Here is a 27534-nt window from a genome sequence, read left to right on the forward strand (position 1 = left end):
AAACTTCATCTCAGTCTTTAGTTGAGATCTAAATCTTTCAACCCTGCATTGCACTTTTCTCAGAAAGCTGGGAAAATATGCTTTAAAGCATACTATAGACAATTTGGCCAGATGTAACCATAGAAATTGTCCATAGATCAAGATCTTCATGAGGACGGGGTCAACCTACAACTCAAGTGGCTTCATACTTTCCTTGGTAACTTCTTAGAAGGCTTATTATGTTTCCAGGTGACACCCAGCTGAACTAAAGATGGAGAGGGGGGGAGAATGGAAGAAAGAGTAAGAAGGTAATGGAGAGGATTCAACAGGAAATGAGTGGAAGGAAAGAAAATAAGCATGTATCAATAACTTATTATCATCAATTCCTTGGATTCCCACATTTATGAACTCATTTAATCCCACTTCCCTTTGAGGTGGGTGTTATTATCTTCATAGAACACATGAGAAGACTGATACTTGGCCAGATTAGTTAACTCACCCACAGCTAATTAGTGCCAGAACAGGGGTTCAATCCCAGGACTATCTGATTCCAAAATTTTGTATTTCGAGATTGAAGTGTCACTTCTACAAAGCCTTTCTTGATTTACTTTTATTTGTTCTTTTCCTTCTTTGTGCTCATAATGACTTCTAGCAAAGGACATATGGGCTAGTAACTTCATGATTTGCTACATTTATTTAAATGTCTGTTCCCATTATTAGAAGTTATGAATGGATTCACCACACTGGGATGAAAAGAACAGAGATGATAAAGCAGATAGGAATATATTTCCAAGTGGTTTCTAAAGAAATACTTCTTCTAAAAAAATAGTTACATGGAGAGAAAGAGGGAGAAAGAGTTCAGTATGAGCAAAGAGGAGGAAAAACAGGCAAGACTAGGAAATACATGTTAAATGGTAGTTCTAACTGCTATGGTTTAACTATGGACTCTGTGCTACTGGGTTAAAAGCTTTCCATCTGTTAGCTAATTTAATCCCATAACGTAGATATTATTAATTCCATTTCCTAGTTGAGGAAATATGTTTCGTGGTGGTAAACCCATTCCAAAGCAGCCAAATAGCTAATCATTGGGATTTGGGCATGGTTTTAAACCTAGAACTGTTTCAAACCAAAACCTGGGCCTCAAAGCACTGTAGCATAAGGAAAAATCATGGTAATAGTGTGCGTGTGTGCTAAATCACTTCAGTCGTGTCTGACTCTTTTCGTCCCGTGGACTGTAGCCCACCAGGCTCCTCTGTCCATGGGATTTTCCAGGCAAGATTACTGGAGTGGGTTGCCATGCCTTCCTCCAAGGGGTCTTCCCTACAAGTGGGACAGAGAGCAAGTCTCCCGCCTTGCGGGCAGGTTCTTTACCACTAGGGCCATCTGAGAAGCCCAGGAGTTAGTGTATCAAGCCCTATTTTGTGCCAAGAATGTAGCAGAACTTACAGGAATTATCCGCTGGAAGCCAGAGCAAGGCATTCTCAAGCACCCCGCCCCCACTGGTCCCTCAGAGGGCGTGGCTCCCGGGTGGCAGGCTCTGCAGCTTTTGGTTGGGGGTAGCGGCTTTTAGTCCCCCGGGGGTCACTCGACGCTCTGTAATCCTTTGCCGTAAGTGGAGAAATGCAGGTCGAGACGGACCTGGCTTCCCCCACCCACGCCCTCCGCACTGCCACGCCTGTCGGTCCCAGGCTGGTCCACCCCGAGCTCGGCTGCAGGTTTAAACGGCCCCTTTCGTGGACAGGTTCAGGCCACAGAGCACCAACAGGTATGACTGCGTTTAGCGATGGGTGTGTGGTGAGGGGAGGCGGGGCAGGGATCGGAGTGGAGGAAAGATGCGCCGTACGGATGCTGGCTTATTCTTCCAGATCTCCATCCTCCCAGCCCCCTTCCTGCTTCAGCATCTTCCTCCGCCCCGATCTGGCACCAGTCTTCCCCAGGTCCCTGCGTGTGATCGGAGTGTCAGTTCTCCCAGGCGTTAGTTCTCCCAGGCATTAGCCAGGGATGAACCGGCTGGTTTCCCCTGCCCCAGGGCTGCTGCTGGCTCTGAACTGGGGAGGAGGGCTACTAAGTAGGTCCTTTCAGGGTCGTGAGAATCTGGTTTTCGCTTCAACTCTAAAACCCTCCTTCTCCGTCGGTCCACCAAAGTGTCCTGTAGCCCGGTTCGCTGACTTACCTAGAGGTGGACACGTCTTATCACTATGAATAGTCCCTTTTTCTAAGAACCACACATTTATCCCGAAGAGTGGATGTGCTTTCCATTAGCCTGATTTTGTGATGAAAAGAAACTCTGGGGAGACTGATAGGTCCTAGAGCGGTAAATTACGGCATCATTAGTTGCAAACCAAACGATATAAAAGGAATACACAGTAAACATCACTATTACCAAAAAAAGAAGAAAAAAGAAAAAGAAAAGCGTGTATGAAAACACATTTCGAAAAAGCCTGAAAGGAAATATGCCAAACAGTTAAATAACTCAGAGTGAGACTATAGATAAGTTTTGTCTTGCTCTTTAAACTGTCTACATTTCCTGCGTTTTCTACCATCAGTGTGAATTAATTTAAAATGTCAGTTCTATAAAATCAGTCCAGACTTTCTTACTGGAAATGAATGTCCCACTAGTGCTTGAAGAGAATATTCAATCTCTGCTTGGGGTCACAGGTTTCTTTATTTCCTTTCTACATAAGGTTTTAGATATTCTAAATTGTTAATTTCCTCTCTTGTTTTTACCAGCTGCTTTGTTTTTTTAATTTTTGGCCCCACCCCAAGGCATGTGGGACCTTACTTCCCCCACTAGGGATTGAACCCATGGCCCCTGTATTGGAAGGCAAGAGTCTTAACCACTCGACCATCAGGGAAGCCCCTTTACCAGCTTTAGAGGGAGGGAATTTTTAGTAAAAAAATAGTTTACTATGATTTTCTGCCACGTGTTTGTGGGTTTCTTAAAATCTTTTTCTAATTCTGTCAGTTTTATGGGGGTATAGTATCAGTCTGTATTATTAGGTCCACAAATTTCACAGGGTTTTAAAAATTCATTGTTATTATTTTTAAAATGTTTTAGTCAATGAGCAGTTTCTCTGAGAGTTAAAAAAAATCTATTCTTTTTTGGAATAATGTATCTTTACATATAATTCTTCTGTTTGAGTTTAACTCATAAACTCTCTTTAGCTAGATTAAATTAAACTGTATTTTAATCAGACTTTTTACATTAATTGTGCTTTATATTATTTTTAATTTTTTGTTTATATATTTATAGTATTTAAAAAATGATTTCCACCATCTTATTTTGTGTTTTCTAACTCTTGTGCTTTCTCTTTCTTCTTTACCCCTTTTCTTTCTTTGGGCAAATTTATCTAGTGTTCATTATTCACGTTATTGAGCTCAGTGGATTTGAAAGTTAATGTCTAAATTTAATTGGTACTTTTATGCTCTCCCTGAATAACACAAGGATTTTGATTTTAATTTCCCTTAGAAACATTTTCTCTCCTATCTTCTTTATTATTATTATCCACTACTTTGAATACAGCTTTAAAACATTCCTTTGTTTTCATCATCAGTCACATAAGGCACATAATTTAAAGAATCAACACACTCTGCAATACTCATACAAAAATAACGACCTCCTGCTTATTGTCCGCCATCCATATCCTAAGGAAGCACACTGAACAATTTCAAGTATTAAATTTTTGTATCTCTCATTATGTTTATATTGCTGTGTCTTGATTTTCCAGTTTTGGGCATTATCTATTGATTTCTCACTGTGAATGTTGAGGGTTTATTTCTCTGCTATTTCATTTCCCCAATATATATGTGTATATATATATATATATATATACACATTCCCTCTTTATGCACTTTTATATGCACAGCTATATCATCATTTTGTTATATAAATAATCAGTATTTAAGATACTAGAACTATATAATCATTATTCACAATTGAACCACGTTGTTTGCTATGATTGCTTTTTTTTCTTGCATCACTTTGTTTTCCCTTCAGTTAATAATTATTTTTTTGCTTTATCGCTTAATTTTCAATGGATATCTCACTAGTTTGGCCCCATACTTTTCTCCAAGTGCCTGAATTTCTTGTCAGTAAGCATATCAGTTATTTTCTCAGTATTATTTTTTTTCATAAGTCTTTTCTTCTTTTAAAAATCATTTATTAATTTTTATTTTTGACCATGCTGGGTCTTTGTTGCTGCATGCAGGCTTCCTCTCGATGTGGGTGAGCAGTGTGGTGTGAGGGCTTCTCATTGCAGAGGCTTCTCTTGTTGGAGGACACAGGCTCTGGGCACTTGGGCTTCAGTAACTGGCTCAGGGGCTTAGCTGCTCTGCAGCATATGGGATCTTCCCAGACCAGGGGTCAAACCCCTGTCCCCCTGCATTGGCAGGTGGATCCCTAACCACTGCTCCCCCAGGCAAGTCCCATAAGTGTCTTCTGGAGACTTCTGGTGGATCCCCATCTGGTTAGGCTGCTCTCAACACTAGGGAAAGCCTGTTCCTCTGGGACTGATCTCCTTTTACTCTCATGCTGGGAATTCAATGTCCTGTTTCCTGGGCTTCGTCCATTCTTAGTATGCTGCCACCATGCTCAAACGTGCCTGATACCTGCACAATCAAGAGACCCTCTGTTTTACTTTAAAGAATAAGCTTGACTTCTGAGAAGGCACAGTTGCCTGGACTTCAGTGATACGAGGTCTGTGGAGTTTAACTTAAAAAGACTTCCAATCCATTCTATGCTTTTAATTCATCTTCCAGAGATATATGGAGTTGCTGTTCCTTGGCCTTTTGGTTGCTCTGATGTGTAAATCAGATTGATCACCAATATTCCCCAACCGACTTGCCTGATGCTCTTCCGCATCCAATATTTTGTCGCTGCTGAAATAGTTCCTGTTCTTTTCATTCTGGTGGGTTTTATGTTTTTTGTTGTTGTTTTTTTTCTTTTTAAAGAAATCTTTCAACTATCAATTTTGTGGGGTTTCAGGAAGAAGCAGAATTAAATGCTTGTTTTAACTGGGAATGCCAGCTGGCTTTTGAAAACACACAAAAAATGATTGATATTCTAATGTTTTTCACATGCAATATTTATCTAGATTTACCAGCATATTTAATTCTTTTGCCAACTCTTGCTTCTTTATCCTGTTCATCTTTTCTAGATTCTTTTTTTGTTGTTGTTTCTCATTTAGTAGTTCTTTTTGTAAGAGACAGTTAGTAGTAAATTTCTAAGTGCTTGAATGTCAAAAAAATTTCTAATTTGCCTTGATTTGTAAATGATATTTTGCTTGACTTTAGAAATTTAGGTTCCCAATTATGTTTCTTCAGCGCATTAAAGATATTACTTTATTGTCTTTCAGCATTTATTTTTGCTGATGAGAAGTCTTTTTTCTCCAGTGTTCTTGCGATTCCTTTATTGTAATCTGTCCTTTCTCTTTGTTGGCTTTAACTTCGCTCTGAATGCTGGCTTCCAAATTAGTATCCAAATAACTTCTTGGTTTCCCAAAACTGAGTTTATTGCTTATTAGAGTAACTGTTAGTTGTTCAGTCGTGTCTGACTCTTTTGCGACCCCATGGGCTGTAGCCCTTCAGGCTCCCAGGTCCATGGGATTCTCCAGGCAAGAATACTGGAGTGGGTTGACATTCCCTTCTCCAGGAGATCTTCCTGAGCTATTCAGTGTACACTGGACTTAGTGACTCTCTCCACAGTAAATAGAATACAGCAGAAGTGATGGAACATCTCTTCTAATATTAGGTTATATTATGGCTCCCTTTTAAAATATAATCTCCTCCTTTCACTGTGTAGTGATACCACAGGATATTCAATCAACAGTCTGTTGATGGACATATGGTTGGTTTTCAATCTCTTTTACCATGAACAGTGCTGCAATGAATATTCTTCTGACACTATTACAAATTCTGGACAGTGGGTTTTAGCTCATCGAACTGTGGAATGGTAGCTTAGTTCAGTTGAGCCAAAACCCTGTCTCAGGGTTTTGTTTTCAGAAGACAGTTCACATCTGAATCCAGGCCCAACATGTTATGAAAACTCAGGGCTCTTGTCTTGTGGGGATCCTCCTGTTGATGGCAACAGCCAGGGGTCGATCGGTAGGAAGTTTACTCCCCGCTCCTGGCTCTCTACCACGCCTCTCTCTCAGCTCTTGTCTCTGCTCAGACACTGAAAACTCAGCTCATAGGGTCCAAATCTCGTCTCGGTACCCCCGTGGGAGCTTCTGTTTCAGCCACTTTGTGCCACCCTTCTAGTTTCTGGTAGGTCGAGGTTTCCCTTTCTATTTTTCTCATCAACATTTTATGCGGAAAAACTGCAGACTTACAGAAAATTTGAAAATAAGGGACTTCCCTAGCAGTCCAGTGGTTAAGACTCCTGACTTTCACTTCAGGGGTCATGGGTTTGATCCCTGGTTGGGGAACTAAGATCCCACATGCCACGTGGCATGGCCAAAAAAATAAATAAACAAAATAAAATATTATTGTTAAAAAAAAAGAAAAAGGAAGCGTGCTGTCTTAGTTTCAACCCCAGTGACTTAGCAGCAGCAGCAGCAGCAGTCTGTTGTCAGTTGTGATCTGGGGCAACTTATTCATTAAAAAAAGGAAGAAAGAGAACTACAATGAAATAATACTATTCATCCACCATTTAAATTGAACAATTGTGAACATTTTGCCACTTTTACCTTTTCTACTTGTTTTTGTATGTATATATTATAAATGTATATTTATATGTATGTGTTTTATTTCCTGTTCCTATTATATATAGTTATGTAGATAATTTATAAAGTATTTATAATCATATGTTTACATTTATATCGCTAATTTACTGACCTGCAAAATACTTTCAACTCAGATACTTTAGTGTATATCCCCTAAAAGTAAGGATACTCTCATATATAACCACAGTGCTATTATGAGACCTGGTGAGTTTGATGATATTTTAATATCTTTTAGTACACAGTCTATATTCAATTTTCTCCAACTGAAGAGAAATTTTAATAGCTTATTTGTTTAACCAGTGGCCCAACTAAGGTTCATGGATTCCTTTTGTTTATTATGCTCTTTGGGCTTCAGCAGTAAAGAATCTGCTTGCAATACAGGAGAGGAGGGTTTGATCCCTGGGACAGGAAGATCCCCTAGAGGAGTGCATGGCAACCCATTCCAGTATTCTTGCCTGGGAAATCCCATGGACAGAGGAGCCTGGTGGGCTACGGTCCATGGAGTCACAATTGTCTTAAAGGATGTCCCACATACTAGACTTGCTTTTATCATAGTATCATTTGAATCTTTCCTTTATTCCTGTATTTTCTATAAACTTAGAATTCTGTCAGAAGCTGCAGATAGTCTGTAAACATTTTGACAAGACCATTCATACATGGCACTGTGTAAATCATAACACATTAGGAATGGCACTATACTTTTCAAGTATAATTTTATATTCCTATTTTATTAAACATTTTAATGTAGTTTCAGGTGGATAGGATGATATGATTTTAGTATGTACTCAAATCATCATTTATTGTCACAACACAGTGGTTTTTTTCTGTTTCAATTTAAAATTGAAAAAATGCTTTTTGCAGTTTATATTCCATTATAGGTTATTATAAGATATTGGGTATAATTTCCTGTGCTACATAATAAATCCTTATTGCTTATCTATTTTATGTAGAGTAGTTTGTGTCTGTTAGTCCCACACTCTGAAAATAGACTGGCAATCTAAATATTGAGTGAACAAATGAATAAATACAAATTTAAAAGCTATGCCAAGTGCTGGGCTGAACGAAGGGGACTGTGGTTGAGAGACACAACGAGGAGGATCATCTTGACATTTTTCTTTTTTTTTTTTCTTTTTCAAAAGATATTTTATTCAACATTTCTTAACTTTTTGTTGCTATATATTCATAAAGAAGTATCAATCCATTGTTAAAAACATATTCAAACTATATATTTTAAAATTTATATTCTTTTAGTTTCCCATAAATGATCCGTCTTGGAATATGTCAAATGGCTTGGAATTTGCCAAATGTCTCAAATTTACCATCAATATTAGTCTTTTGGTAAGTAAAGCTCAGTGCACCACTTAAAGCCGTAAAGGAGGTCACTTCTTTTAAGAGTCTTAGTAGCATCTCAGAAGGGTGAGGGGCAAGTTTGCATATTTATGAAGCTTTTGTTAGGTGTCATTCATGTAGGGACTTGATCAGGATTTGTAAAGCTCCTGGTATAATAATTTTGAATTGATAGACTCAGTGTGTTGAGACTTGCAAGGTGATGGTTTTCAGCAAGTCTGAGAGATTGTTATTTGATGATATTTATTGAAAAGTAAAGTTGTTTAGTGTTTGTTTAAATAGGTTTGCTAAAATAATAGTAATTTCCATTGTTGCTCTTGCCAGATAAAGGGCAAGGATTTATTAGATCACTAAAGTTGTGTTAATGTATATAGCAAAATATATAGTCAGTCATGTCTGACTATGTGACCCTATGGACTGTAGCCCACCAGGCTTCTCTGTCCATGGGATTCTCCAGGCAGGACTACTGGCATGGGTTGCCATTTCCTCCTCCAGGGGATCTTCCCGACTCAGGGACTGAACCTGTGTCTCCTTTGTCTCCTGCATTGGCAGGCAGGTTCTTTATCACTAGTGCCACCTGGGAAGCAAAATATATAGAGGTAGATAATTTAGGTTTTAAGTATCTCCTTGTTTCCAAACCCTACCCACCAATTCCACCCCCAACTTCTCCCATAATCATTCTTCATCTTGATCTAAAGGATAGACCATTAACAGCTGAAAGTGTCAGTTGCTCAATGATGTCCAACTCTTTGTGACCCCATGGACTGTAGCCCACCAGGCTCCTCTGTCCATGGGATTCTCCAGGCAAGAATACTGGAGTGGGTTGCCATTTCCTTCTCCGACATTTTTCTCACCAGTGGTCAAACCCTCCTGGTGTTTAAGTTAGCATTTAATTTAGATCAGCCTGGTGTTAATTCAGTATTAGCTTAAACACTGAAAGTCTGTTGTGTGCAGGGTACAATGCTTACCTGTCAATCTTCTTTATTCGTTTTAGCAGCACAGATTCCAAAGATGAAGTACAATCACTGAAAAAAAAATCTTAAATGATCTGTAATTTGGTTGCAGGAGGGAAGATCAGAGGGAAATTCAGAGTTTTTTTTTTTTCTTTCAGTTTATTGAAGAATCCTCCATCCTTGATGAGGTCAAAGATGTGCTTAATATGTGCCTCCATATTACAGCGTACAAGTAGATAAAAAGGGACTTCTAATCATGTGTGTCTGTTACCAAATGTTGCCAGCAATAAATACTTGTAATAAATAAATGAATAGTATAGTTTTAAGCCAGGATTAATTTTCTTCCACCTAAAATGGTCTAAGTTAACTTCTATAGTACATCACGTTGATCATCTCAGTGACATTTTTAATGATTTCTGTAATTTCCAACATCCGCTGGATCATGGAAAAGCAAGAGAGTTCCAGAAAAACATATATTTCTGCTTTATTGACTATGCCAAAGCCTTTGACTGTGTGGATCATAATAAACTGTGGAAAATTCTGAGAGAGATGGGAATACCAGACCACCTGACCTACCTCTTGAGAAATCTGTCTGCAGGTCAGGAAGCAACAGTTAGAACTGGACATGGAACAACAGACTGGTTCCAAATAGGAAAAGGTATGTCAAGGCTGCACATTGTCACCCTGCTTATTTATCTTATATGCAGAGTACATCATGAGAAATGCTGGACTGGAAGAAACACAAGCTGGAATCAAGGTTGCCGGGAGAAATATCAATAACCTCAGATATGCAGATGACACCACCTTTATGGCAGAAAGTGAAGAGGAACTAAAGAGCTTCTTGACGAAAGTGAAAGTGGAGAGTGAAAAAGTTGGCTTAGAACTCAACATTCAGAAAACGAAGATCATGGCATCTGGTCCCATCACTTCATGGGAAATAGATGGGGGAAACAGTGGAAACAGTGTCAGACTTTATTTTTTTGGGCTCCCAAATCACTGCAGATGGTGATTGCAGCCATGAAATTAAAAGACGCTTACTCCTTGGAAGAAAAGTTATGACTGACCTAGACAGCATATTCAAAAGCAGAGACATTACTTTGCCGACTAAGGTCCGTCTAGTCAAGGCTATGGTTTTTCCAGTGGTCATGTATGGATATGAGAGTTGGACTGTGAAGAAGGCTCAGTGCTGAAGAATTGATGCGTTTGAACTGTGGTGTTGGAGAAGACTCTTGAGAGTCCCATGGACTGCAAGGAGATCCAACCAGTCCATTCTGAAGGAGATCAGCCCTGGGATTTCTTTTGGAAGGACTGATGCTAAAGCTGAAACTCCAGTACTTTAGCCACCTCATGCAAAGAGTTGACTCATTGGGAAAGACTCTGATGCTGGGAGGGATTGGGGGCAGGAGGAGAAGGGGACGACAGAGGATGAGATGGCTGGATGGCATCACTGACTGAATGGATGTGAGTCTGAGTGAACTCCAGGAGTTGGTGATGGACAGGGAGGCCTGGCGTGCTGCGATTCATGGGGTTGCAAAGAGTCGGACATGACTGAGCTATTGAACTGAACTGAACTGTACTTCTGATGGCAGGTTCAGGAAAGATAACAGAAATTAATTTAGCTGAATCGTAATCATCCGTGGGGGGAGGAAAGTTGAGAGATTTACTGTATGACAGACTACACACTTATAATGCCACAGTCTTTACCAGTGATCCTGAGAAATTATATTCAGTGAATTTACTGGGAATTCCAGCTAGAATTAGTGAAAGCTTGATGAAGCATGTATACAATTTTTTTTAATACTATTCTTGTGAGTTTTCTATGAATTTGAAATTATTTCCACAAAAAAAGTTAAAAATAAGGGCTTTGGTGCCTAAAACGAATGAAATAGTTATACTGAGTATATTTTTGTCTAGGTACCTGCATTATTGTTAATACATTTACTTTTATGCCTTTATCAAGCAAGTTTACCTTTCTCTGGATATAATTCCAATATGATCGGCATATGCTTCTAAATTCACAGGGAATTAAAAAAAAGCAAATCAGAAATCTAGAGTGGTGCTGCTTAATAACTTAAATGGAGATACAGGAAAAGGGACAAATCCAAGAATTAAAAAGCAGAGGCAAACTGTCCCCCATACTTCAACAGCCTCTTGGGCATGGCTGTTTCACAGCATTGCAAAATAATTGAGGGAATGAGTTGATAATGATGAATGAATTCATGTCTGTAAAGCAATTAAAACAGTATCTGGCATGTGGCAAGCTTTGCATAAATGTTAGCTATTGTTAGATGGATCAGGGTACTCTTGTGTTGTCACTCAAAGGGAAAATTCAGCTGTTATTTCTAGGAAGACAAGACATTTTGCAATAGACTGTGTTGGATGAACAGCTGAAGGAGGTAACGAAACCTCAGCGCTTCCCTTGTGTGGTTGAGAAAAGTGAACTCGGTTTTTCTCTTCTCCCCGCACCTACATTGGTATAACTTATGTACATAGAATGTTCTGCTGGGGAACGTGCCCTGGTGGGTACAGCTTCTGTATGGACCTTGGAAGGCAGCCATATGTGGACTCTCCCAAATGGTTTAAAAGCAGCTGGGGGGAACAGAGGAGGAAAAGGGGGTTAGCAAAAAGAGGAAGGTGTGAAAATCTGTGAGAGGGAAGAAGACTGACCCTTGGCCTTCTACAAAGCTCAGCGGTTCACACTGAGACACTTCTTCCAGTTCAGCTGGCATCAAGGACTTGTTCCTAAGGATGGAAGGAAAGGCCCTGTGTCCAGTGGGGACTTTCAGAGCATAGTCAGGCAGGAGTAAATAAAGGGATGCAGGGTTTGAATACTGGTTCCAATTCGAAGGGCTTTTCCTGCTGTCTGTGCAAATCACTTAATCCTATGGAGCCTTAGTTCCTGACCTGTAGGTGCAGATGAATATCGCCTTCAATCTCTGTTGACCTCATAGAGCTATTGTGAGGCTCACAGATATCACACAGATACCATGCACGCATAAACACGTACACACACAGTGAGATGCAAATCAAAGGGGTTCTTTTTTTAAAGCTGCCATTCAGCTTTATTTCACACATATATATGAAATAACAATCCACCCCTCTGAATGTAATAGATTAACAAAGAACCAAAGACTTAACAGGGATTTTTTTTTTTTTTTTTTTTAAATCTTAATGTTTTAAAGCAATGTTTTTGACTAAAACTGTCCGATTCCCCTTAACCCCATATATGCTCCCTGGACCAAAGTTGGTCTCTGCCTCCCAGGTTTTGAAGGGGTTATTTTCAAGTTGAATCCTGAGGCACAAGAAGCTTTTTCCAGACTCCCCCACAATCATCCCATGAGGGCCAAGAGCATAGTTTCAAAGGGAGACCAGGGGCTTGCATTGGCCTCAGACACCAGGGGTGCACCCTGGCTTTCTGCCTCAGAGATGTAGACAAGTTACTTCAAAGTTCGTAAGTCTCAGTTTGCTCATTTATACTGCAACTTGTTGGTTGTAAGGATTGAATGCGATAACGCTCGCAGAGCATTTACTTAGCATCCGTTCACAGTAAGCGCTCAGCAAATAAACATCATTATTATTCCACCCTGAGTCAAGCACATACTTACCCATCCCCCATAGAGAACTAATTTATTTTAATTAAAATTAACTTTTTATTTTATATTGGAGTATAGCCAATTAACAATGTTGGGATAGTTTCAGGTGGACAGCAAAGGGACTGAGCCAGACATAGACATGTATCTCTTCTCCCATAAACTCCCCTCCCATCCAGGCATTGAACCTGTAGAGAATTGATCAGTTCATTGACTCCCTTATTTGTTTCATGTGTATGTGTGTGTGTGTCTTCTCTCATTTAAGTAGGGACAAAGAAGCACAAACAGATTTCGGAATCACTGAAGGAGATCTTCCATGGGGTCCACATTTTCTGAACCAAGAATCAGAATGTATGATCTGACGAAGCATGTGTGACCTAGGCCATCATAGATCAGGAGACTTGCAATTGGTTGACTCAGAAAATCTGGGAGAGGGTAAAGTAACTGGGACTAAAAAAAGGCAAAAAGCAGGGTTTAGGGTTGGCAGAAAGAAAAAAGACCTGGGAGGAATTCATGTCTTCAACCACTGGAGGCTGCTCTGGTTTTTCTTATAAGTAGCTCCATGCAGCCAACAGGCTTTACCAGCCAAGGAATCTCACACTGAACACGGAAGAGTCAACAGAGGAAGGAAGTGTGAACAAAAGGGAAAACCATGGACACAGAACTATTAGTCCCTCAAAGCAGAGGGTCACTTCATGAAGAGAAGATCTCCTTTGAGGATAAAACGGTTTTTTGAAAATCTGGTGGGGAGGTAGGTTAGCAAAGCTACATGACATCTAAACTTTATAGAGCTCTGGATTTCTTCTTGATTAGAGAACATAATGGGAATGCAAATATCTCTGGGGCAGAAGTGTCAAATTCACACTGAACAACATCAGATTCTTTCCTGACAGCAAGCTTTTGTGAGACAGAAAGGAAATAGAAGTATTTCCTCTTAAAAATTTGTTTGCAATTATGAACTTTTTCATTATAGGGAAATAAGTACAAAAGACTGTAAAGAAAATGTATTACTCTTATTCCCTTCATCCAAAGGTAACTTCTGCTGATTAAGTGAATTTATTTTGTTCTCAGGTTTGCCACTGTAAGGATAGAATAAATTCATAAGACCAAACCTTTGGGAAATGATATTAATTTTTAAACTCTAGTATATTAAATATTTATCACCTTGAATTTGGCAAATGCATAAAGGCACAATAATAAAATAAAAAATCAGTCCAAAATCCCAACTCTCAGAGACAGGCTGAATAATATTTTACTGTTTTGCATTCCATGTTATCCCTGTGTATAGGTACACATATATTTTTATGAAAAGTAGAATCATATTGCATCTATTATTTTGTAAATGGTTCTTTTTTCTTGAGAGTGTTTTCATGATTTTTTCTTCATTCATTAAATATTTTTTAAAAATACAAATCATTTAAAATGGCTGCACAGTACTTTACTGTGTGCATGCATCATTGTGTAACCAATTAGAAAGAGACATTTTAAAAATATGCAGGAAAAGAAGTTTTCTACTACCTTCAAGCATTTTGGAAATAACCATTTCAATCCAAACAATTCTAAAATTCTTACATGTTTACAAAAGAAGATTCCATAGGGCAGGTTAAATTGGAGATAGTAGAAATAAAAACAAAATAAAACAAAATTTAAAAATCATCATCATAAGAAAATAAAGCAAATCCGAATGAAAACACAATCATAACTTTTCACATAAAGTCCATAATTTAGTTTCCTGTTAAGCCAAATTAGTCTCTGCCCAGTGAGCCCAAACTAATGAGGGACTTTTTCAAATTAGTTTATCTTCAGTTCAGTCCAGTCGCTCAGTCGTGTCCGACTCTTTGCGACCCCATGAATCGCAGCATGCCAGGCCTCCCTGTCCATCACCATCTCCCAGAGTTCACTCAGACTCACGTCCATCGCGTCCGTGATGCCATCCAGCCATCTCATCCTGGGTCGTCCCTTCTCCTCCTGCCCCTAATCCCCCCCCAGCATCAGAATCTTTTTCAATGAGTCAGCTCTTCGCATGAGGTGGCCAAAGTACTGGAGCTTCAGCTTTAGCATCATTCCTTCCAAAGAAATCCCAGGGCTGATCTCCTTCAGAATGGACTGGTTAGATCTCCTTGCAGTCCAAGGGACCCTCAAGAGTCTTCTCCAACACCACAGTTCAAACACATCAATTCTTCGGCGCTCAGCCTTCTTCACAGTCCAACTCTCACATCCATACATGACCACAGGAACAACCATAGCCTTGACTAGGCAGACAATCAAACCCGATATACTCCAAACCAAACTAATTTCTTCCTTCTTCCCTCTCTTCCTGTTCTATTTCCTGTCTTATTAGTATGAGGCTACCTTTTGGTCCCTAATCCTGAAACCTACACTCCTCAGACTGCTTGGTTCTTTTCCCATCCGCACCTGACTCAGCAGGTCACCAAACTGCATCACTTCTGTATTGTTAATCTTTCAAATCGCCTCTCCTCTCTGCCGTCACTGTCACTCTGTGGGTAGGTCCCCCTTATTTCTTACTTGGACCCCAACAGCCTCCACACGACTCTAATGCCCTCTACTTTATCCTGTTGGGGAGGAAGAAACTTTTCTCCACCCTTCCAGATGCTCTGACTGGTCCAAGAATTAAATGGACATGAGGCAAACAGGAGAAAGTCAAACAAAAGCTGAATAACGTGTATGTACGTGAGAGATCCAGGGAAACTGAGTAACTCACTAAAATGGCCCAAGCTCTCACCTTAAATACCATCTACAACCAAAGAAAAAAGAGGCTGTTGGGGGTAGTGGTTTGGGACTTCAAAAGGGAGGAAGGTGATTCACATGGAGATGGAAAAGCTGATGTTTGGTTCATAATGTTTGCTGGGCTTGTAGTGATGGTGGGACCCAGAGTGGACTCTGATCTCTAGGGGTTTACCCCACCGCACTTGGTTCATATTCTTTGCCGATGTCTCTGGTAATCGCTTTAGTCCAGGAACAGATCCTCTATTTAAATTCTTTAAGCAGCTAAGAGGGAAGGTCAAAGTTTATTCCTGAGTCATTTGGGCTGATGAAATAAAGTTCATATTTTATGGCAAGGTAAGAAAAATTTAAACATCAACATTTTCTCTGCTTGTTGGGGCCTCCTTCCTGCATTAATCAGAACTCCTTAGGAGATAACACCCTTCCTGAATCTTGTAAGAGGTTGTGATGACGCACTCTTGCCTTGCACCTGCAGCTATGGATTGTGTAAACTGTCATTGTGTCATTTGACGAAGAGCCCTTTGTCTCCAAAACTGTGCTTTGACCTCCGATGGATGAAACAGTCCTCAGAGCTTTCTGAAAGACTGTCTCCCTGGTTATAATCCTCAGGTGGGTTTGATTAAAATTTCCCATTTCTTTCTTAGATCAACTATTGATTAATTTTGTTGTTGTTGTTGTTGAGGGCCTTGATTGTTTTCAGCTTGAATTATTAACTTACATGCTGAAGAGGCAAGTTGGAGTGGCAAATTCTCCTTGCCTGTAACTTCAACCACAGTTTTACATTGCTAATTGAGTAGTGCCTCCCCCCTTTTTTTGGCTATATCATCTCATATATAAGATCTTAGTTCCCTAACCAGGGATTGAACCTGTGCCCCCTGCAGCGGAAGTGTGGAGGCTTAACTACTGCACTGCCAGGGAAGTCCCAAGAGTGACTTTAAGTGCACATTTGATTTGTCTCCCTTGCTTAAAGTGGCTTCTCATTTCCCACCAGCTTTAGCGAAAAATCTAAAAACAAACAAAAAACCAGCCCCTGTTTATCCTTATTTCCTGTTTTACACTCTGAATCCTATTGTATACCAGTTCCAAGGAATTATGTGCAAGTTCCAAAATATCTGTCCCCCCCCTCCTTCCCATCTTCATACCACTGAAAGAGTCTGGGATCTCTTAGCCTATTTTCCCTGCCTTTTTACTTGGCAGCAGCTACTCATCATTTAAAACCTGACTCCAAGGTGAGCTCACTCAGTAAGTGTTTTTCTCTGTCTTCTTACTATCCAATCTGGTGTAGTTATCTCTTTTATGTGCTTTTGTATCCCCCAGAAGCACAGTTCTATCATGGTACCCATCACACTGCATTGTAATACCTGGTTACTTATTTCTCACTTACATTCAACTCGGGGCCATGTGAGCCAGGAATGCTGTTTGCACTTCCCTCTAGCTGAGAAAGGGCTCACGCCGCTCATAAACGTTGTTAAAGTCAAGCATAACTGATGTTGGGAATGTCTCAGGACCTAGGACTGCTCGGAGCACTTCACTGAGAAAGGAAAGATCCTCACCAAGTGGAAGGAAGCGGTTTGTGTTTTTAAATTAATTCTTTCTTGAGTTGATAGGTGCAGTGGTACTGAAATATAGCCATATTTTTTTTTAGCTATCCATAAATTTTTTTGATATTTTTCCTTTTGTTTATTTTCTGATATTTATCCTCTCCTTGGATGTGGTCTGTATTTACCAATTTTTCAGAAAAGAATTCGGTAGAAGTGATGGTGTATGACTTCTGAGGCTAGGTCATAAAGGGAACGGCAGCTTCTGCCTTATTCTCTCAGAAAACTTGCTTTAGGGAAACCAGTTACCATCCCCAACTCTTTTCTTGATTTTGAATGGTAAATTGGCCTAAGTTCACCCAATTATTATTTTAAAACTTTCTTTATTGTGGTAAATAAATAAATATATATATATAAACAATTTTACATGTAAAATTTTAACCATTTTACATGTAAAATTGAGAGGCATTAATTAACATTCAATGTTATGCAGCCATCACCAGTATCTATTTCCAAAACTTTTTGTTACCCTCAAATAGAAACTCTGTAATAATCAAGCAATAATTTCCCATTTCTTCTTCCTCTGCCTCTGGTAACCTCTAATCTACCTTCTGTTTCTAGGAATTTGCTTATTCTAGGCACCTCATATAATGGAACCATACAGTATTTGTCTTTTTGTGCCTGACTGGCTTGTTTCACTCAACATAATGTTTTCAGAGTTCACTTCTGCTATGACACAACCCAACTCCATTCATTTTTAATGGTTGAATAATATTCCATTGCATGAATTCACCACATTCTGTTTATCCATTCACCTGTTGGTGGACACGTGGATTGCCTCCATCTTTTGGTGGTTGTGAATAATGATGGTGAACATTCATGTGCAAGAGTCTCTTTGAATTCCTGCTTTCAATTTTTTTGAGGAGTAGAAATGACTGGGTTAAATGATAATTCTATGTCTTGCTTTCTGAGCAACTGCCAAAGTGTTTTCCACAACAGTCACCCAATTCTGCACTCCCACCAGCAATGCCCAAAGGTTAAAATTTCTCTCCATCCTCAGCAATGTTTATTATTTTCCTGTTTTATATATATATAAAATTGCCATCCTAATAGGTGTCAATAGGTGTCAAGCAGTATCTTACTGGGATTTTGATGGCTTCCCTTGTGGCTCAGCTGGTAAAGAATCTGCCTGCAATGCAGGAGGCCTGGGTTCTATCCCTGGCTTGGGAAGATCCGCTGGAGAAGGGAACGGCTACCCACTCTAGTATTCTGGCCTGGAGAATTCCATGGACTGTATAGTCCATGGGGTTGCAAAGAGTCAGACATGACTGAGCGACTTTCACTTTCACTTTCAATAGGTGTAAAGCAGTATCTTACTGGGATTCTGATTGGCATTCCCTAATGACTAGTGAAGTTGAGCATCTTAGATCTTGGGGATTCACAAACATTTTCTCACCTGGTTTCTCAAACAAAAATGAGTATCATCATTCCATTATATGAGGTACCTAGAATAAGCAAATTCCTATTGAAACTGAGGCTTTTATATCTTGTGACTTGACCAAAGTTGCACAGTTTTAAGAGTCAGAACCTGAAAGGATATTCAGGACTTCTGACTCCAGTGTCCCTTCTTGTTCCGTAAATTTTTAAACATCTTACAATGCAAGGCAACCTTAATGCTTTTTTTACATGGCAAGGCACAAGTCACAGTTCTGGCCAAAGCTTTCTATTTGAAGCATGAATATTCTGGGCACATGAAAAGCAGTACCCTTTCATCTCTTAAGAGTGGACAGTAGTTTCCACTACCCAACTCAAGGTCATGGAGAACACAGGTGACTTATCACTGAAAAATGTAACCATTTATTGATCAGGAAGGATCAGGTATAACCACTGATTTCCATTCAGTGCTGACAGTTCCAGAGAGCAAACAGAAGGCAGAAGTCTGGCCAAAGAAAAAAAAAAAGCTTCCATAATCTTGGACCTGAATTCAAATTCCTTTCTTCTGGGCTTAGCCTTACATTCCTAGAAAGCAAAGTTCCTATTTGCACTTGGAAGAAAATACATGCCGCTTATGCAAAATCGTTGATTATTCTTTTTTCAAAAGCTCTGCACACGCCACCTGGTGGCAAGATTCTGAAAACACAAGACTGCGTTTTTCCTCCCTTTAAGATGACTGATGATGCTTTAGAACTGTGGTGTTGGAGAAGACTCTTGTGAGTCCCTTGGACTGTAAGGAGATCCAACCCGTCCATTCTAAAGGAAATCAGCCCTGAATATTCTTTGGAAGGACTGATGGTGAAGCTGAAACTCCAATACTTTGGCCACCTGATGCGAAGAACTTACTCATTTGAAAAGACCCCGATGCTGGGAAAGATTGAAAGCAGGAGGAGAAGGGGACGACAGAGGATGAGATGGTTGGATGGCATCACCGACTCAATGGACATGAGTACGGGTAAACTCCGGGAGTTGGCGATGGTCAGGGAAGCTTGGTGTGCTGAGTCCATGAGGTCGCAAAGAGTCGGACACGACTGAACGACTGAACTGAACTGAAAGATGACCTTTGCTCCAAGTCCCATCCCTTGCTGTCTTTCTGCACTTGAAGTACCACAAGGTGGCAAGAATCAGTATTTTCTTTCTGGCGACTGTGTATTTTTTTTTTTTTTTTTTCAATTTTGTGTTCATGACATTGGATTTAGGAAAAGGATGAAGTCATAAGCATGTGGAATTGTGATATCTTTTTTGTCTTTCAAATGAGATCCAGGTTCCAATTGCCCTGAAGTTCTAGATTTGGTTCTGAGGCATCCACCCCTACTGCTGGAGGAGGCGGGGTGGGACTGGGTGTTGGAAGTGCAGGAAATGGGCGTGGACTGGATCACGGAGGGCTCCGGATTCAGAGCACCCGCGGCCGATCCCTGATGTCCTCAGAGCAGATACCATTCAGGAGAGCAGAGTCATTGTGCAGCGCCGTGCTTTCCTAGACTTCAGAGGCCAGGGTGACGCGAGAATCCAACCACAGCGACATCTGTCGAAATAGGTGCCGCAGCCACAAGGCACACTCTCCGCCATCCCGCCCGCTTCCTGCGGGATTCGGAGAACTAGGGAGATGCGACTGCTTCCAGATCCAGATCCAGACTGCTCCAGATCCAGATCCAGACTGCATCTGGGATACAGACTGCATCCCAGCCTCCGGACACATTAGGACACACGCATTCTTGGGACTGAGTGCTTTCCACTTGGCAGTCAGGCTTGGATCTGCAGGGCCTCTTTTCAAACTGCATTCATCCGGTCCGGTCCTCGGAGGATGGCTTTGCGCTGAAGAAACAGTTTGAGGATGGAGCAGGGTTTCTGATGAGAAAAATGGGCCGAGAGTGATTCTCCTGGCTTCTTTCCTTTGTGAGGTTCTTTCTCAGCTTCCTTTATCTTCTGGTCCAACTCAGTCTTGGCTCAGTCAGCTTCCAGCGATCAGAGGACTATTTCGCTTCTTTTCATTTCCCACATGTAGGCTGCCTGTTTGTTTTTTTTTGTGTTTTTTTGGCCGGGTTGTGCAGCATGTGGGATCTTAGTTCCCTAACTAGGGATCAAATCCCGCGCCCCCTGCTTTGGAGGAACCAATCCTAACCACTGCACTGCCAGGGAAGTCCCTAGAGTGAACTGAGCTGAGCATCAGGACATGTAGGACTGCTTTTCCCAGTTCTTTGCCTTCTGTTCCCGCAGTTCTGAGCCTCGGAGAACCATCATGGGGTGTTTGAATGGCTCCCACTTGATTCAGTCATGCCCAACTTGCACCTTACCCCTTGTGATTAACCTGAGGATTTGGGATCCCTTGTTTACATCTGCCAATCCCTTCACAGCTGCATCTCAAGTAAGATTTGGCTGGCTAACTGGGAGACAGGATGCTATGGACCATCCAGAGAATAATAATCACAATCTGGCCCAGATCATCACAAAGCTGCCGTTGAAACAATTCACAAACCCAGAGTATAAATGATACGTTTATGAATTTAACTAAGTGACAGACTGGAAATGTTTTCCCAGGCTTGGCTCTTGTGCTTCAGTTGCCTCTTCATATGGCAAGAATGATGCTATATGTTCTATAGCATGGATAGAAAATTATTTCAGCATTTCTTCCAGCACAGGTGGTCCCAGTGAGTCGTCTTTGGCTGATCATTTAGAAAAGTTCCTTTCAGCTTCTCAAGTCCTGCTTGACTGGGCCCCTTCTTGGGTTCCAGCAGGTACCCAAGGTGCCAGGGGAGCCTCTGGGAATCCTCTCTTCCAGTTATGGAGAACAGCCTGTGTATGCGAGGGCCCTTGGGTAGGCTGAAAGTGGTCCTTCCAAAGATCTATTCCACAGAAACTGAGCTCTTGTATGGAAAAAGGATTGTGAGATGGGGAGATTATTCTAGATTAACTGAGTGGGCCTTAAATGCAGTCCCATGTATTTTCATAAGGGGAAGGCAGGGACTTCTCTGATAGTCCAGTGGTTAAGATTCCGAGCTCCCAATGCAGGTCAGGGAACTTGATCCCATGTGTCACAACTAAGACCCAGCACAGTCAAATGAAAAAAAATATTGATGAGGCAATAAAAATTATTTTTTCAAAAGAAGAGGGAGGCAAAGGGAAATTTGACACAAGATATGGCAATGTGCCCATGGAGGCAGAGATTGGAGGGAAGTGGCCACAAGTCAAGGAGTGTTGGAAGCCGCCAGAAACTGGGAGGGGCAAGAACAGATATCCTCTTGTCTTCCAGAGGAAGTGTGGTCCTGCAGACACTATGATGTGAGCCCAGTGACTCCAACCTGAGACTTGTGGCCTCCAGAATGGGGAGACAGTAAATCTGCATTGGTTTAAGCTTCCAAGTTTGTGGTCATTTGTTTCAGCCACATAGGAAAATAATACAACCCTGAAGCTTCAGTTTTGTTAGCTTCACACCAAACCCAACTATTCTGATATTTTAGGGTTTGGGACAGAAGACTGAAGGTTGCGGGGGCCAGGGACTTCATCTTCAGGAAGATATTTTGAAGATTCCACATATCTGCTAAGAAAGGCAGTCAGGTTATGACTGTGTTGACCCTGGGTCGGGGCAGGGGGCGCTCTTTGAGATTGCTCAGTTCCCCACGGTTGGCCGTTTCTCTAACTGTCCTGCTTACTTTAGCAGGAATAGAAGGGCTGTAGAGACTGTAAAGGAGGTGCTGTAACACTGAATTCTTTCATATGGCCAGTCTCGGGAGAAGTAGGAATATAATCCTATGAAATAAAATCAAAGTGGCACTTTGAAGAGGGACTGGAAAAAGAATATAATTCTCTGGGGACTCAACACAAGAAAATGGGAAATCTGGGACTGGGAGCATGGGATTAGCAGAGGCAAACTGTATGTATTATATATAGGGTGGATTAGCAACAGTAGCATCTCCAACTCAATGGACCTGAGTTTGAGCAAACTCCAGGAGACAGTGGAGGACAGAGAAGCCTGGCGGGCTGTAGTCTGTGGGATTGCAAGGAGTTGGACACGACTGAGCGACTGAACAAAAAACAAGGTCTTACTATATGGTGCAGGGAACTATATTCGATAGCCCGTGACAAACCATAATTGAAAAGAATATGAAAAAGAATATATATGTATATATAGAATATAGATACATCTATGCGTATAATTGAGTCACTTTGCTGTACAGAAGAAATTAACACAACATTATAAATCAATTCCACTTCAACAAAATTAAAAGAAAAACACACCAGACAACCATGCTGCTGCTGCTGCTGCTGCTAAGTCGCTTCAGTCGTGTCCGACTCTGTGCGACCCCACAGATGGCAGCCTACTAGGCTCCTCTCTCTCTGGGATTCTCCAGGCAAGAACACTGGAGTGGGTTGCCATTTCCTTCTCCAATGCATGAAAGTGAAAAGTGAAAGTGAAGTTGCTCAGTCATGCCCAACTCTTTGCGACCCCATGGACTGCAGCCCACCTGGCTCCTCCGTCCATGGGATTTTCCAGGCAAGAGAACTGGAGTGGGGTGCCATTGCCTTCTCCGCCAGACAACCACGAACAGACTTAATTCCTACTGGTGAAGATGGAAGAAGGAAGCTATTGGTCTGTAGCATTATTGTTGATTTTCTCTCCCCATTCCTGTAAGAAGAGTCTCCATCTCTGCTTGTTGTCATGGAGTTTACTGTGCGTGACTTTGGGAGGAGAGTGCTTTCTCACCTTACCTGTGTCAGGCTTAGCGTGTGATTTGATTCTGCCAATATGACTGGAAAGGGCAGTGTGCCAGTCCCCTGGAGAAGCTTTTGGAACCATCAGAATGTTTCTCCTGCTTTCCCACTTCTCTTGTTCTAACAAGGGATAAGTAGGTTCCCTGTGGGGACTGTTCCTTTGACCTGCCGCCTCCCTTGCCTCCTCTACCCCTAACCAGAGACAAGGAGGGAAGCCACAGCCAGCCCTCCTAACAAGTAGTAAGAACAATCTCTGTGGTTCTCAGCCTTTGAGATTCTGGGGTTGGTTTTCCCACAGAAATCCATAACTAAGTGGAGATGAGGGGAAGATGAGGATGGAGCCATCCCTTATCACATCGTCGTTACGGTAAGAGGGGAGGCAAGAATTACGGCAGTGCTGTGAATGCATTTCCAGAAAAGGAAGTGTGCATGGTTGGAGGAAGGAGCTATTGTGATCAGGGAGGTTCCTAGAAACAGGGAACTTTGAACTTTCAGAAGAATATAAAGGTGTTTATGAAGTGAAAAAATAAGGGGAAACACCCCAACAGAGGGTTGGGGGATACATCCCAGCAAAAGTAGAGAATTACACGTGAGAATGCTGTCCGCAAAAAGCCTGCTGGAATGATTGCACTCGCGTTGTGGGGTGTTGTGAATTTCTTGCAAAGGGATTTGAATTTCATATCCAAATCTCTGGGAAGATCACAAAAGGTGTCAAGCAAGACCCATAGTATCACATTTAGATCTTATAATGGATGGAATGTAATGGGATGTGCTCAAACCATTTATAGAAGGACTGAAAAGAGCCAGTGAGCTACCACGTCCCGAGTGTTCCAGGTGCTTGGTTTCCAGAGGTCTTCTCCAGTGACCTCCTCACTAAAGGCAGCAGAAGATTTCACTTTCTATGAGCAAATACACATAATAGTATTTGGACAGTCTTTGCTCTTTAAAAGGGGGACAATATGAGGTCTTCTGAGTGTGTGGTAAATGAGTATCTTATGTTTTTCCCCACTTGGCCAACTGGTCACTGCTTAGTTGAATGCCCTTGGCTATTTCAGTCTCAATTATCATTTACTCTATTCCTAGAATGTGCCATTGGTTGAAGAAAGGAAATGTAAGGAACACAGATTTTAAAACATTGCAAGTTAGGGGTAGAAATTGAAAATATTTCTGCAAATTCCTTTCCAGTAGATCTTTATCATCAGTCTGAGTTCTCTTCCATTACTGATCAAATGTTTTAGAGATACATTAAATGTCTCTGGCTTAAAACATAGGTTAAACAGAGAAAATAGAGTGGTGGGTATATACCAATTTTCCTTTTCATTCAATGGGAGTAAATGCTATTCATACTTGAAATGTTATTTGCAGAAAAGTACAGTTGACACTTGAGCAGCGTGGGTTTGAACTGTGTGGGCCCACGTGTACTTGGACTTTTTAAAATAGAAATACAACACTACTGCAAGATCCTGGGTTGTTTAAATCTGAGGATGCAGGATGTCAGATAGTATGGAGGAAACACGGATGCAGAGGACCCACTATAAATTGTACACAGATTTTTGACTTGAGTAGGGTTGGTGCTTCTAACCCACCAGCTGTTCAAGGGCCAACAGTACTTGCAAATATCACGTTCTCTCATCTTGACAATTAGAAATAAAACATACAAATATTAAACCCCTCCAAATGTTAATGCAAAATAATGAATTCAGACGTTTAGGCAGTGTAGGCAGATTCTGCCTGTATTTAATAGCTTAACATAGGGCTGATCTGAATACATATTTTGATATAAATTCAGTTTTCAGTGTGATATGTTGCCAGTTTAGCATTTTGACAACAAAAATATTTTTCTTTTTTTAACTTAAAAAATTATTTATTTGGTTGATTGAAGTATATTTGATTTACAATGTATTAATTTCTGCTATACAACAAAGTGATTTATACATTTATATGTATATATATATTTATATACACACATACTTTCTTATATTCTTTTCATAATGGTTTATCATAGGATATTGAATATAGTTCCCCGTGCTGGGAACCTTGTTGTTTATCCAGGACATACTTTTATTCTTTAATTTTATTGGAGTATCATTGATTTCAGTTCAGTTCAGTTCAGTCGCTCAGTTGAGTCCGACTCTTTGCAACCCCATGAACCGCAGCACCCCAGGCCTCCCTGTCCATCACCAACTCGTGTCCACCCAAACCCATGTCCATCAAGTCGGTGATGCCATCCAGCCATCTCATCCTCTGTTGTCCCCTTCTCCTCCTGCCCCCAACCCCTCCCAGCATCAGGGTCTTTTCCAATGAGTCAACTCTCCGCATGGTGGCCAAAGTATTGGAGTTTCAGCTTTAGCATCAGTCCTTCCGATGAACACCCAGGACTGATCTCTTTTAGGATGGGCTGGTTGGATCTCCTTGCAGTCCAAGGGACTCTCAACAATCTTCTCCAACACCGCAGTTCAAAAGCATCAATTCTTCGGCGCTCAGCTTTCTTCACAGTATTAATTTCTGCTATACAACAAAGTGATTCAAGTGTGTATATATATATATACACATACTTTTTTATATTCTTTTCCATAATGGTTTATCACAGGATTTTGAATATAGTTCCCTGTGCTATGTTTATTCAGGACATACTTTTATTTTTTATTTTAATTTTATTGGAGTACAGTTGATTTACAATGCTGAGTTAGTTTCAGTTGTACAGCACAGTGATTCAGTTATCCATCCACATGAATTTATTCTTTGTTAGATTCTTTTCTCATATAGGTTATCACAGAATATTGACTATAGCTTCCTGCGCTATACAGTAGGTCCTTACTGGTAATCTGTCTTATATATAGCAGTGTGTGTATGTCCATCCCCCAAATATTTTTTCTATATAAAAAATTTGAGGGATATTAAATGACAGATTTACTAAATGAGATCAGCTAAAATGCATCTTTATGAGTTAGCACAGGGTGTGGCTCATATCAGAACCTCAATCTATATTTACTGAATAAATGAATATATATTGTTAAGGGTGCATTAAATAAATTTTATAATAATAATCTTTCAAAGCATATAGATCTAAAATAATATTTTTTCTCTATGAAATTGCTTGGATATCATAGATTAAGTAAGAAGGTGAAATAAATTTAGAAAATCTTAAGAAAGCTTGAGGTTCCCTCTTATTAAGGGGCGCCCATCCCCTCTGGTAACCCCAAGCTCGTTCTCTAATGAGAATTACTTGACTATGTTATCATGCTGTCTTTACGATGTGGGATTCTAGGCCAGGCCCTCAGCCCTGGCTGTGGGAGGCTCTGTCCAGACGCTGCTGTCTGTACAGCCCAGTGTGGTTCTAGGTTGTGAGCACTGATGGATGCACATCTGTGGGCCAGGAGCTTCCCTCTCCTGTCTGGAGCCTGAATCTAACCTGTGAGTGATGATCATCACCTCCCCCCCACCCCGATCCCGGCCCAGTTCCTTCCCTGCAGACCAGCCTGAGCCCTGCCTGTGCCTATGGCTGGGTCGGGGGACCGTGATGCTGAGAAGAGCTGTAACAAGAGAAGGTGTGTGTGCTCAGCCTCCAGGCGGGGCTTGGAAATTGACCCCCATGTCTATTACAGTCAGTGTATGACTTTCACGGGGCACATGGCAGCTGCGGTGGCTCCTTTCTGAGCGGCCTGGTTGTGTCTTTTTATACAGGTCATAATGTGCGAACGTGTGTGTGTGTGTGTGTGTGTGTGTGTGTGTATAGAAAGGAGGCAGGTGGGCATAGGAGATGGGCACGAGTTCATAAAGAAAGCAGAAAGAATCACCAGGATGGGAGAGAGACAGAACTGGGGAAGCCGTGAATCCCACCTGAACGAAAAATGGTAATTTACTCTGCCAAAGGGCAGAAGGCGTCATCTGAGAGCTCCCATTGTCTGCCGGTGAAAGGAGTAACCTTTCTAGAGAGGGAAGAGATGCTCCTGGGGAAGGAGATGGGGAGGTATTGTTCTTGGCCATGCAAAAAGGACTGTGGCTTTCATTAAAATAAGAAAGGTTGGGGGAAGACAGGTGTTGAGAGCGGGCAGAGTTCTAGCGGAGACGTTCAGGTGCCCCAAGCAGAGGTCTCGCCTATCGGCTGGGACTCCTGCGGCCACCACCACACGTGAGGACGGTGGGGAACCCGCCCCCCACCTTCCCACTCAGTCTCTTTGGGATGGATAACCAGCCAAGCACACATTTGGTCTGAAATAGGCAGCCTGGATTCTCCCCGGTCTCTGGGAGAAGGAGCTTAGGTAATTATACGTATGCATCTCAGTCAGTGAATTCCGCTGGGCTGACAATCCTCACTGATACTGCCTGTCTCTGCAGAACCAGTTCATTCAAAAGGTGTTCTGTGCCCTGTTTGCACCAGTGAACCGGGGATGGCAGTTCCCAGTTTAGGGTACTAAGGGGACTCAGTTCACGATTCCCCTTTGTGAGCTGCTAA

The 27534-nt window shown here is 41.2% G+C and overlaps 1 long non-coding RNA gene across 2 annotated transcripts in view; it reads left to right on the plus strand.

The window, feature by feature from the left end:
* LOC132658695 (uncharacterized) overlaps positions 1–25016 on the plus strand; it is a 28388-nt gene extending 3372 nt beyond the window's left edge. Inside the window, exons 2-3 of one of the 2 annotated variants that reach the window (XR_009598627.1) lie at positions 9160–15945; positions 18976–25016. This is a non-coding gene — a long non-coding RNA (uncharacterized LOC132658695). Of the gene's footprint in view, positions 1–9159; positions 16900–18975 lie in introns of those variants that run through there. The other variant, XR_009598626.1, reaches the window with a different exon arrangement.
* The last annotated feature ends 2518 nt before the right edge of the window (positions 25017–27534 follow it).

This window comes from Ovis aries, chromosome 26, assembly GCF_016772045.2.
Source record: "Ovis aries strain OAR_USU_Benz2616 breed Rambouillet chromosome 26, ARS-UI_Ramb_v3.0, whole genome shotgun sequence".
NCBI lineage: Eukaryota > Metazoa > Chordata > Mammalia > Artiodactyla > Bovidae > Ovis > Ovis aries.